Source organism: Palaemon carinicauda, chromosome 29, assembly GCF_036898095.1.
Source record: "Palaemon carinicauda isolate YSFRI2023 chromosome 29, ASM3689809v2, whole genome shotgun sequence".
In the NCBI taxonomy this organism is placed as follows: domain Eukaryota; kingdom Metazoa; phylum Arthropoda; class Malacostraca; order Decapoda; family Palaemonidae; genus Palaemon; species Palaemon carinicauda.
The window spans coordinates 29,162,327-29,177,326 of record NC_090753.1 but is presented as its reverse complement, the minus strand read 5'-3'; positions in this window follow the sequence as shown (position 1 = coordinate 29,177,326).

The following is a 15,000-nucleotide window of genomic DNA, read 5'->3' as shown; positions in this document are numbered from 1 at the left end:
TTATTGCATAAGATTTTTCATAATTCTGACAATCGTTTACATTCAGATCTCGGACAGCTCTATCCTGTTCGTAATATTAAGCATGAAGCTAATTCTAACAGTCAGGCCTTCTCCATAATGAGGATCTATACTAACCAGTGCTCTAGAAGTTTTATTCCAGCTGTGACCAAGTTGTGGAATGATCTTCCTAAATGGGTTATTGAATCAGTAGAACTTCAAAAGTTCTAACTTGCAGCTAATGTTTTTATATTGAACACCTTACCATATGTCCATTCATACTTCATGTATGAAATATATGTTTTAATGTTTTTAAAATATTTTATTTCAATAGATCATTACCTCTAGTATCGTTTGTCTATTTCCTTATCTCCTTTCCTCATTGGGCTATTTTTCCCCTGTTAGAACCCTTGGGCTTAATGCCTCTTGCTTTTCCAACTAGGGTTGTAGCTTAGCTAATAATAATAATAATAATAATAATAATAATAATAATAATAATAATAATAATAATAATAATAATAAACTTGTTCTATGAGAAATGTTTGAAAATAGCAAAAGATCACAACAAATATTTTCATTGGAAAAATGTTGAAACTAGCAGAATTTAACTATAAATGACAGAAAAACGTTTCATAACGGCAGAATATCACTATAAACAATGCCACTATAAAACGTCGGAAACATCAAAATAACACTACAATACTGTCACTGGAAACCGTTTAAAAGCAGCCTTATATCACTGCAAATGCTGTCATCGAAAACGTTTAAAAACAGAAGATTAACACAACTAATATTGTCATTGGCAAAAGTTTGAAAACAGCGCAATATCACCACAAATATTGTAACTAGAAAACGTTTCAAAACCACAAAATATGACGAAAAATGTTGTCATTGGCAAACCTTTGAAAACAGCAGAATATTACTAAGAATGTTACCACTTAAAAATACTAAAGAGCAGAATATCACTAAAAAATAATGTTCTTATTAGTAAATGTTTTAAAACAGCGCAATATATCTGCAAATGTCATCAGAAAACATCTGGAAACACCCAAATATCACTAAAAATGCTGTCATACAAAAACATTTCCGTAGAGCAGAATATCACCACAAATGGTGCCATTGGAAAAAAGGTTAAAATAAAATATCATTACAAATATTTTCATTGGAAAACGTTTAAAAACTAGAAAATATCACTAAGAATGCTATCACTTAAAAATATCTAAAAAGAGCAGAATATCACTACAAAATAATGCTCTTATTGGAAAATATTTCAAAACAGTGAAATATATCTGCAAATGTCATTAGAAGAAATCAGAAAAAAGCCAGATAACACTAAAAATGCTGTCTTGCTAAAACGGTTGAATACGGCAGAATATCACTACAAATGCTGTCATTGGCAAAGAGGTTTAAAAAACACATCACCAAAAATATTGCCATTGGAAGACGTTTGAAAACAGAAAAATATTACTACAAATATTATCTTTGGAAAAGGTTTAAAAACAACAAAATATTACGAATATGGTCATTGGAAAACATTTGAAAACCACTAATATCACTGTAAATATTTTCTATGCAAAACTTTTGAAAACAGCAAAATTTCACAACAAATGTTGTCACTGGAAAACATTTGATGACAACATAATATACCTAAAAATTTTGTCACAGGAAAACGGTTGATAAAAAAAACAAAATATCGCCAAAAACACAGGCATTTTAACACAATTGAAACCATCAGATTATCACTACAAATAATGTCACTTGAAAACGTCTGTAACCAAAAAAATACCATTGCTAATATCAATACCTAATAAAGTTTGAAAACAAATAAAAAATATCACTACAAATATTGTTTTGGGAAAACAATAAAATAGCAAAATATACCTACAAATGTTGTCAATGCCAGAGTCTAGACAACAGCAGAATATCACTACAACTATTGTCATTGGTAAACGTTTGAAAACAGCAGAATATAACTACAAATATCATTAGAAAACGTTTGAATAAAAGCAGCATATAACTACAAATGTTCTCAATGCAAAACTTTTGAAAACCGCAAAATATCACCACAAATGTTGTTACCGGTAAACGTTTGAAAACAGGAGAATATGACTAAGAATATAATTGGAAAAAAATTGAAAACAGCAGAATATCATTTCGAATAATATCACTTTGAAACGTCAGTAACCAGAAAATTATCATTGTAAATGTTATTACCTGAAAATATTTTGAACCAGCAAAACATCACTACAAATAATGTCAGTTGAAAACGGCTGTAACCAGAAAATTACCACTGTAAATATTATTACTTGAAAACCATTGAAAATGCAAAATATCACTATAAATTTCTTCATTGGGAAACATTTGAAGAGAGCAGAATATATTGAATGATGTCACAGGGAAACCTTTGAAAACAGAAAAATACCATTACAAATAGTACTTTGAAAACAGTTTCAAAATAGCAGAATATAACTACAAATTTTGTATTTACAATTTTTTTTTTCAACAGATAAACACTGCAAAGCGTATCACTTGAAAAAATGAAAAAATAAAAAATCACAACTAATGTTATCACTAAAAGAATAGCACTGCGAACGTTGGCACGGGAATATGTTTGAAAACAGCTTAGGTTTGTATAATTACAAAAATTTAAACAGTGATATTCAAGGGTATGTTGTTTCATCCATTAAAGAGGCTTTTGAGTTCACAACATCAAAGGATGATTTAGCCAGATGTGCTTGAAGGCAGAGAAGCGTTAAGACATCAGAGAGAACACTTTTTTTTTTTTTCAAACGAGAGATTTATTAGAAACCACGTTTCTTCCTTTGGTTTTTATTACGTATTTCCTCTTGTGCTTATGCTAGTAGGTAGGAGCATAATCATTAGAATGAATACGTTTGTTGTGAATTAGGTCATTCTTCTCTCTCTCCCTCTCTCTCTCTCTCTCTCTCTCTCTCTCTCTCTCTCTCTCTCTCTCTCTCTCTCTCTTTATATATATATATATATATATATATATATATATATATATATATATATATATATATATATATATATATATATATATATATATATATATACATATATATATATATATATATATATATATATATATATATATATATATATATATATATATATATATATATATATATATATATATATGAATATATATATATATATATATATATATATATATATATATATATATATATATATATATATATATATATATATATTATAAGATATGGCTCACATTCTCTGGGAACTAAAAATATATTGTAATATGGCTCGTGACTGGGAACCAAACATATTATATTATATATACTATAACTGGAAAGTTAATCAACCTCTCGAATTCCGAACTCCCTTGTTTGCTTTTACATTAAAACTCTTATATTTTAATACATTAATACATGAATTCTGAGACAATTAAATAACTCCCAGACAGCAATACATAAAACACTGAACAACCAAAGGTCTCTTTAGTACACTCAAAACTAAATTGGGTAATTATTCTTTAGTATTAATAAGACATATTTAAAACATACTGCGGTTCTTAACAGTAAACGAGCGGAATATGGTTCTAAATGATAATAATTAGAATAATGCATTCTTTTGAAAAATAAATATATGCTATATAAATTACAAAATTCAAAAAGAAACTACATAACTATATAAGTCACAGGAAATAATTAAATCTGAAGAAAAAAAATTTAGATCAAGACACAAATGTTACGATCTAAAAACTATATTTCAACTTGACTTTACTGAGTAAACATTAACCTATGAAAAGAAATAATGCAATGTGAATTATACAAAAGCTTCAAATGAAATCGGAATAATATATTAATCAAGTATGACACTTAATGAAACACAGATAACCATATCACGTTACAGAATCTATCCTTCCTACAGGCCCAATTACAAAAAAAAAAAAAAAAAAAAAAAAAAAAAAAACTGTATACAATGCCAAAACTCTCCCAAATACAATGAATCCAGAATCACAATTGTGTCTCACGTATCTTTCCAACACACAATTTGCTTTAGGGCGGAGTCACTTCGGAAAAGACACTATTCATACTGAACAGTTTCAAAAACCAGAGTGGGAGAGGGAAAGGGGAAGATAGTTGTCTTCAGGCTGCAATTCTCTTTCTCTATCTGTGTAAGCTAACCATGGTGTCACCTTTTATAAGAAATCTAACTTCTTCCCGGAACTTCTCAGAGATTTACAAAGAGTTAGTGGGCCGCCACAAGCTGACATAGTTGTTAAGGATTACTCTCCCGAATGCTACAAATGCCATGCCAGACGGCTCTCAGAGTCAGCTAGCTCCACACACTCTTTTTCCCTTAAATAAGAAAAAAAAGTTAACATCCTATCACCAGGCTGTTTGCAAAATTTCAAAAGCATAGGTTACAGAACATTCTCTCTCAAACATGACGCAATACTCCATAAAATACAAAAGAACATTACCTAAGCCATTATTCATATTTTGCACGAATCCCATAATACTCTTAGATAGATTAAGTAAGACTTCGTAATAAACATACGTGAGATAAAAAAAGTTCATTCTTAAAAATAACGTAAATTTCACACATACTAACTTGAATAAAGAATACAATGAATTTAACGACGAAGGTCTTACGTAATTTGCATAAAATACTTACATCTATATGAAAAGAGATCATTTTATGGGCTGGGTATCATCTCATCAATGCACTATTATATTTATTCTACACTAGACCAGCTTCGTAAGATAGCTCCCAGCCAAAAAGAATTATTTATTCCGGGCGTGAATCCTTCGACTCAACCCAATATGAATAATATGCAACCACATTACCTTTTCATGTCTGTTATCTTTACCTGATATATAATTTATATTGATACAATACGGTTCCAAATACAATGACCACCTAGTTTAGCCCTAATTATTATTTTTCATCATATTCACAAATTTTAAAGGACTAAATCCTGAGTACAATGTAATCTCATTCAGTGGTCAATTTACGTAAATCTAAAACTTGTTCATCGCTGTGCTCAGCACCAGCAGTTCCGTTTCAGCTGTCGAGTCGACTCATTGTTGCTTCTTCAGCTTCGACTACATACCACACTTGTGGTGAAGAATACCTTTCTTATCTTCTTGCAATAAGAAACCTCCAATCCCGTTATTCTACACATCCAATTGAATAAGGAATTTCTCGGTGAAATCTAGTGCTTGAAGTATCAGTTTTGAAGTTGATATGGCCTTCCCCAGATTATTCCTTTTTCCTGATATCTCGAGAACATAGGTCCGGTCACTACTCTCCTCCAAAATCCGGAATGATTCTGGGAACTTGTTGGCAAGAGGTAATCTTCTTTCCGATACATAGACCAACACTTGCCATCTTACCATAACCGGTTTGTTCATACTTTTTATGCCAAACCTTTTCTTCGCTCGTCCTTGTTTCGTTTTCACATCTTCTACGGAAAATTTCCTTAAATCACCAATCCTTTCCTCAAATTTTTTACATTTACTTCGTCCTTTTTCCTCTAAACATTTTCTTTGGTCCTTTGCTGAAGGGTCCTGCAACCTGTCTGTTCGTACTATTCCTACCAAGCCTTTCCTTCATCCGTCATGGACTCATCGTCTTCAAGCTTTCTAAGGAAAATTTTCTTCTCGTGACGATCCTTTCCCTCAAATTCTTGATATATTTTCCTTCCATTTCCTCTCAGTACATCTATTTTTCTGCTATTATTTTTGCTGCCTTTTTCCTGAAGGGTTCTCCTCATACTTCCATCAGGTGCAAGGGAGCATCCTTGATGCACTTGCTAGACTTTTCAGCCGTCTGACATATGTGACATGCATCGCAAAATGACTCATGTCTTTATGCATGCCAGGCCAGAAAAAGTTTCATTATCTTCTCCGCCTTCTTCCTTATCCCCATATGTCCCATCCTGTGCACTATCACAATCGTCCACCACATGGTAAAATAATTCTGTTAACGTAGCATCCTTCAGTTACAATCCTATCAGCTTTTTCCAACTCACTTGTCCTACTTCCAACGTTGAATTTTTTATTTCTTCTAAGTGCATATCATTTGTGTCCTCTTGTCCGCTCGTTTGTCGTTCCTCTTCACTCGGGCTACTCTTGATTTCTCTTCTTGCATACCCTCAAGGGAATTCTCTTCTTCAGAAAACAAATCCTGCAAGTTCAATGCTCCTTCGATTTCTTTTTCTTCTTTTTCCTATTGTCCATTCGTCTGTCATTCCTCTTCGCTCGGGCCTACTCTTCAGTTCTCTTCTTGCCTATCATCAAGGGAATCCTCTTCTCTGTAAAACAAATCCAGCTAGTTCATTGCATATTCAATTTCTTTTCCTTCTTTGTCGTTTTGTCGGCTCGTCGGTCATTCCTCTTTGCTCGTGCTTACTTTTGAGTTCTCTTCTTGCGTATCATCAAGGGCATCCTCTTCTTCGGAAAACAAATCCTTTAAGTTCATTGCTCCTTAAATTTCTTTCTCTTATTTTTTCTTCTTCCCCGCTCATCTGTCTTTCCTCTTCGCTCGGGCTTACTTCTGAGTACTCTTCTTGCGTATCAACAATGGCATCCTCTTCTTTGGAAAACAAATCCCCCAAAATGCATTTATTCCAGGTCCTTTTTTTCTTTGTCCTCTTGTCCTCTTTTGTACAGGCTTACTTGGGAATTTTCCTCTTGTGTACTGTCAAAGGAATCCTCTTCTGCGGAAAACTAACCTTCTAAGTTTATCGCTCCTTCGATCTCTTCTTCTTCTTCCTTGGCATCCACTTTGTTCTGTATATTCCTAGTCGTAACAAAACTAGGAACCAGAGACGGGTAGTCCTCCAATTTATCTTAGGGCTATACTTCAAAGGTTTCTCCGTTTTAAGGGGACAAGGCACAAATGGCACTCCTGCAATCTTATTACCCGGTAGGATGTATACTCCTTCGACAGCCATTGAATCCTTTGCAGCAAAGACAAAATTGCCTGTCACTAACGTGCAAGATAGTTGTGATGGGCCGAGAGAGGGTTGTGAACTCAAAGGCAGGATGCAATCAACGGAGTTATTTATTAAGGAACACTCTCCTTTATATACAAAACCTCAAGACAAAAGGACATAACATGCTAGAGAGACACACAAAGTTAAAGAGCAAAACAGCAGATATGAATTTTCATGTTCGTTTTAGTGCGAGGGAAGAGCGAAGATACAAGCATAATATACACAAAAGGAATTATGTACAATTGTATGACACACGGTTGGTACATGGCTCCCCCTCTAAAAATGACATACTGAACATGTTAAATAAGTGCCCTGAATCAGGAGAGGTAGTAGTAAAAACTGCGCCGATTAGCAGCAGTGAGTGGCTGTAGAAACGTTGGTTGGGGTGTGAGCGAGTGGTGGATGATGGTTGGCTGTGTTGCTGCTCCGGCTCGTCACGGGGTAGGCAAGTGTGTCCTACAGCATTCATAGGCGTGTGTCCTACGGCATTCATAGGCCTACGGCATTCATAGGTGTGTGTCCTACGGCATTTATAGGCGTGTCCTACGGCATTCACGTCAGCTTCGGTTGAAATTGAATAGGTGTCCTCTTCGTCACGAGTGGAGGCGTTAATTGAGGTTTGAAGGTCATGAAGTGGGTTCATATCACGAGGAGAGCCGTCTGCGGCAGGTTGCAGGCGAGTGATACTGGTCATTTTCCCGAGGGTGAGCGAGGCCCTTTGGTCCCCCAACGGTTGTTGAGAGAGCTGAAAAGGCGTTGCTATACGGGCGGCTGGCGACGGCGAGTACTGCTGCAGAAGGTATGCGTTGACGGCGACATAGTAACGGTGAGAGGTGGAGGGGGGTGGAGGTGGGAGGAGTGAGTCACTCCGGGGTCACCAATGTGACGGGCCGAGAGAGGGTTGTGAACTCAAAGGCAGGATGCAATCAACTAAGTTATTTATTAAGGAAGACTCTCCTTTATATAGAAAAACTCAAGACAACAGGACATAACATGCTAGAGAGATAGACAATATTACAGAGCAAAACAGCAGACATGAATTTTCATGTTCGTATTAGTGCGAGGGAAGAGCGAAGATACAAGCATGATATATACAAAAGGAATTATGTACAATTGTGTGACACACGGTTGGTACACAGTTTTGAACAGAAAATAGGGGTAACTTCCTCATCTCCTATTTCCTTCAAAATGATTGAGTTCCCTGTGAGAGACTGTTCCACTATCAGATGCACTCCTCTTACCACCATCCTATGATTACAGCGTGTGTTGCACAATATCCTGACTGGGGTTCACTCACTCCCGTCTATTGCTGCTAACATACCTTCATAAATATATTGTTTAAAAGCATCCACGCTGTTTGGGTTTGTCCTGTTGATATTGTAAACAGAGACTGTGAACAGTGACAGGTTCATTTTCCCCTTTATCCTTTCCCGATTGCTTCTTAGTCTTCTCATTCTGTGAAGTTGAATTATTCCTAATGATTTGGGCAACTGCTTTTAGTTGGTTTGACCAACATTCCTTATTGATATGGTTTTTTCGTCACACTATCACAATATCAACCTTCTGTACGTCTTTCCCAATACCTGAAGGAGGACGATTCGATGTTTGTTGCTGTGGTACTATCACATTCTGCTTAGGAACGGTACCAGTGCTACTTCCGTTGTAACTGTTGAACTTGTTCCCACAATTATTTCCAAACTAGTTTCTATGGCTCAGCGAATACTTGACACTTGGTCAGAAGGATGGTCGAAACTTTGTGCGCAAGGAGGGCTTATGACTGATAATATCATAATCTTCACTAAGAGAAGCGGCTTTATCAAGTTTCTTCACCTCTTTTTCTTTCAAGTACGTTCGAATGTGTTCAGGAATTCCTCGTAAACACTGCTCTAGTATGATCAATTCTTCTAAATAAGCCTTCTCATTTACGTTAGCAGCCTCTGTCCATCTCTTAAAACATCGTCGTACCTTATAAGTGTAATCAAGGAAAGTTACTTTTTCGTCCTTTCTCAAACTTTAGAACCTTTCATTATTATATTCAAGGGTCGTCTGATACACTTGCACCACACTCCTCTTCACTTCTAGATGCACCATCCTCTGGTCCTGAGATAAGGAGAAGTAAGCACTGTGCCCCTTCCTAAAGAGCACACTCTGCAACAACACAGATCATTTATCTACTGGCCATTTCATCGTCGCTCCATCGTTGCATCATTTTAAAATGATAGAAGAACTCATCTGGGGACTCTTCTGTGAACCTTGGAACATATTAAACACAGGATCGTGCTTAGCATCATGCTTAGCACTGAGCACGGGATTGCAGAAGCTCTAATTCCCACAAATACCCTGCTTCTTCCATCTCTTTTTCTTCATGTCTTCTCTCTTTTATTTCTTGTTTTACGATTTCCTTTATTTTCATCCCTCTTGCATGTCGTTTTTTTCGCTCTCATTTTCTTCTCGTCTTGCGATTTCCCTAGCTTCCATTAACCTGGCATGTCTTGCAATCTCTCTGGCTTATTCTCGTTCTTTTTCTACTTGTTCTGCCTCGCGTTCTTCTCCTCTTGCTTCCATTTCCCTTGCACATCGTGCTTTTTCTTTCTCTTCCGCTATCATCTTCAATTTGATCAAATTCTTCTCTCCTGCAATTTGTCGAATCTCAGCCTCAACATCCCTATCTGCTTTCACAGCTTCAGTTTGTGGGTCAACCAGTCTTTGCTTCGTTAACAATTATTCCTCAGCATCCTCCAACAGTTCACAACCGCCCAAAATATCCTATTCCGACAACTTTCCCGAGTTTATCAACGCTTCTTAGACTAGACACTTAATTTGGCCTTAATCATCCCACTCGTTGTAAGGCTACCACATGCCATTAGGAAAGAGAGTCACTGAGCTTTAATTACATTAGCTTCTGATAATTCCTAAAAACTTGGGTTATTCAAAAACTCTTGGATATTAAACTGTGACATCATGGTGATTGACAAATGGAAATGTTTATGGCATGATCTTCGCTTTCCCCAAGAGATTTTACAACAACAAACTTTCAACTGGCCTCCAGAAGCCACTAACCAAAGTAAAAGACCCAGGCATACATGGCTGAGAACTAAGAAGTGTAAAGTACGGGAAGTTGAATAGAGAAAAATTGATTTAAAAGCTCACGATGGAGACAACTGGTGAAATCTAAATGAAGCATTTTGCGTCAATTGAAGTAGATGATGATGGAGATGTTAATGATATATATATATATATATATATATATATATATATATATATATATATATATATATATATATATATATATATATGTATATATATATATATATATATATATATATATATATATATATATATTTATGTACATATAAATATATATATATATATATATATATATATATATATATATATATATATATATATATATATATATATATATATATATATATATATATATATATATATATATATATATATATATATATATATATATATATATATATATATATATATATATATATATATATATATATATATATATATATATATATATATATATATATATATATCAACCCACCTTCACCATCGTACCTAAAAGAGAATCAAGAGAATCCAGACTTTAATGTATTAATATATAAGGTTTATATGAAATATGAAAGAAACACGTTTAAATGTGCAAAAATTTATCATTAATCGAATTCCAAGTCCCAAACCTACCAATTAGCTACGATGGTGAAGATAGGTCGATTTCAATTCTAAGTACAGAAAACCTGAATTTGACAGGTATATGTACAGAAGAATTGTAATTGACTTTTATCTTTCTTTGTTGCTGAGTGGTATGGTCACTAGCATACAGATATCCTGGACGAGGGTTCAGATCCCCGCCGGTCCGATATTATAGTCTTTGGGCGGTTCCGCCTGGGGCTCTGATCCCGAAGTCGTTAAAGGAATCCAGACTCTGATATATTAATATATATGGCTTTTTTTAAATATGAAAGAAACACGTTTAAATGTGCAAAAATTTATCATTAATCGAATGCCAAGTCTCCAAACCTACCAATTACCTACGATGGCGAAGATGGGTTGATTTCGATTCTATATATATATATATATATATATATATATATATATATATATATATATATATATATATATATATATATATACCAAAGGCACTTCCCCCAATTTTGGGGGGTAGCCGACATCAACAAGAAACAAAACAAAAAAGGGGACCTCTACTCTCTACGTTCCTCCAGCCTAACCAGGGACTCAGCTGAGTACAGCTGGTACTGCTAGGGTGCCACAGCCCAACCTCCCACATTTCCACCACAGATGAAGCTTCATACTGCTGAGTCCCCTACTGCTGCTTCCTCCGCGGTCATCTAAGGCACCGGAGGAAGCAGCACGCCATTCATTCCTATTTCTAGCACGCTCTCTTGCCTCTCTCACATCTATCCTCCTATCACCCAGAGCTTTCTTCACACCATCCATCCACCCAAACCTTGGCCTTCCTCTTGTACTTCTCCCATCAACTCTTGCATTCATCACCTTCTTTAGCAGACAGGTATTTTCCATTCTCTCAACATGGCCAAACCACCTCAACACATTCATATCCACTCTAGCCGCTAACTCACTTCTTACACCCGTTCTCACCCTCACCACTTCGTTCCTAACCCTATCAACTCGAGATACACCAGCCACACTCCTCAGACACTTCATCTCAAACACATTCAATTACTGTCTCTCCATCACTTTCATTCCCCACAACTCCGATCCATACATCACAGTTAGTACAATCACTTTCTCATATAGAACTCTCTTTACATTCATGCCCAACCCTCTATTTTTTACTACTCCCTTAACTGCCCCCAACACTTTGGAACCTTCATTCACTCTCTGAGTTACATCTGCTTCCACTCCACCATTTGCTACAACAACAGACCCCAAGTACTTAAACTGATCCACCTCCTCAAGTAACTCTCCATTCAACAGGACATTCAACCTTGCACCACCTTCCCTACTCGTACATCTCATAACCTTACTCTTACCCACATTAACTCTCAACTTCCTTCTCTCACACACCCTTCCAAATTCTGTCACTAGTCGGTCAAGCTTCTCTTCTGTGTCTGCTACCAGTACAGTATCATCCGCAAACAACAACTGATTTACCTCCCATTCATGACCATTCTCGCCTAACAGTTTTAATCCTCGTCCAAGCACTCGAGCATTCACCTCTCTCACCACTCCATCAACATACAAGTTAAACAACCATGGCGACATCACACATCCCTCTCTGAGCCCCACTCTCACTGGAAACCAATCGCTCACTTCATTTCCTATTCTAACACATGCTTTACTACCTTTGTAGAAACTTTTCACTGCTTGCAACAACCTTCCACCAACTCCATATAACCTCATCACATTCCACATTGCTTCCCTATCAACTCTATCATATGCTTTCTCCAGATCCATAAACGCAACATACACCTCCTTACCTTTTGCTAAATATTTCTCGCATATCTGCCTAACTGTAAAAATCTGATTCATACAACCCCTACCTCTTCTAAAACCACCCTGTACTTCCAAGATTGCATTCTCTGTTTTATCCTTAATCCTATTAATCAGTACTCTACCATACACTTTTCCAACTACACTCAACAAACTAATACCTCTTGAATTACAATACTCATGCACATCTCCCTTACCCTTATATAGTGGTACAATACATGCACAGACCTAATCTACTGGTACCATTGATAACACAAAACACACATTAAACAATCTCACCAACCATTCAAGTAGAGTCACACCCCTTTCCTTCAACATCTCAGCTTTCACACCATCCATACCAGATGCTTTTCCTACTCTCGTTTCATCTAGTGCTCTCCTCACTTCCTCTATTGTAATCTCTCTCTCATTCTCATCTCCCATCACTGGCACCTCAACACCTGGAACAGCAATTATATCTGCCTCCCTATCATCCTCAACATTCAGCAAACTTTCAAAATATTCCGCCCACCTTTTCCTTGCCTCCTCTCCTTTTAACAACCTTCCATTTCCATCTTTCACTGTCTCTTCAATTCTTGAGCCGGCCTTCCTTACTCTCTTCACTTCTTTCCAAAACTTCTTCTTATTCTCTTCATATGACTGACCCAGTCCCTGACCCCACCTCAGGTCAGCTGCCCTCTTTGCCTCACGTACCTTGCGCTTTACTTCCACCTTTTTCTCTCTATATTTTTCATACTTTCTATACTATTACTCTGCAGCCATTCTTCAAAAGCCCTCTTTTTCTCTTCCACTTTTACCTTCACTCCTTCATTCCACCATTCACTGCCCTTCCTCATGCTGCCTCCAACAACCTTCTTGCCACATACATCACTTGCAATCCTAACAAAATTTTCTTTTGCTAACTTCCACTCCTCTAAATTACCAGTTTCTCTTACTCTCACCTCGTCATATGCCATTTTCAACCTTTCCTGATATTTACTTTTTACCCCCGGTTTTATTAGCTCTTCAACCCTCACTAGCTCCCTTTTACATCCACCTACTCTATTCCCCCACTCTTTTGCTACAACTAATTTTCCTTCCATCCAAAAATGATCAGACATACCGTTAGCCATACCCCTAAACACGTGCACGTCTTTCAATCTTCCAAACATTCTTTTAGTTATCAACACATAATCCATTAATGCCCTTTCTACTACTCTTCCATTTGCCACTCTTACCCATGTATACTTATTTTTATCTTTCTTTTTAAAAAAGCTAGCACTTATTACCATCTCTTGTTCAACACACATATCTACCAGTCTCTCATCACTCTCATTTTCACCTAGTACGCCATACTTCCCAATGACACCTTCTACCTCTCCAGCGCCCACTCTACCATTTAAGTCACCCATATCAACTACATAATTCCTTCTACCCAGTCCTTCTACACACCTAGTTAATTCATTCCAGAACTCATTCCGCTCTTCTTCACTTTTCTCACTACCTGGCCCATACGCACTGACAAACGCCCAACATTCCCTACACAACCTAACCCTTACCCACATTAACCTAGATGATATCTCCTTCCATTCCACTACTTTACCTGTCATCCATTCACTCAGCAATAAAGCCACACCCTCTCTCGCTCTTCCCCTTTCAATCCCAGACACTTTACTAGACATTTCACCAAACATCACTTCACCCTTTCCTTTCATCTTTGTCTCACACAAGGCCAATACATCCATCCTTCTACTTCTAAACATACTTCCAATCTCACATCTTTTACTCTCTATCGTACTACATCCACGCACATTCAAACACCCCAAAACTAGAGTGTGGGGAGCAGTCACTCTCCCCCCAGCTCCATCTCTTTGATGATGTCTCACAGGAATTTCAATTCAGGAGAGGGGGTTCCCAGGCCCTTCGTCCCGTCCCTTTTAGTCGCCTCTTACGACACGCAGGGATAACGTTGGCGCTATTCTAATTGTTTTATGCCCCCGCGGCCACAGGGGGGGCATATATATATATATATATATATATATATATATATATATATATATATATATATATATATATATATATATATATATATATATATATATATATATATATATATATATATATGTATGTATGTATAAGTATATATATATATATATATATATATATATATATATATATATATATATATATATATATATATATATATATATATATATATATATATAACTGTCAGGGGTAGATACAATACTTTTAAAAGTATATAATGAAACACAAAAATATCTATTCTCAGTGTGAGCAGCGAGGCGAGACAAGATTCGTCTGTGGCTCTGCTTGGGCAATCCATTCATCTCTTCCTTTTCATTAGCATTTTGGAAGTAAACCAAGACTCGCCGAGAGCGCCTGCCGTGATAAGGAAACTGTCCTGTTTGACCAAGATGTCATCGTCTTAATTAGTCGAGTCATTATATTATGAGAAACCAAGCCTAAGGGAAATCCTTGCTTAGGATGTATGTCATCATGGAAGGACACGTGCTAAGGAGATA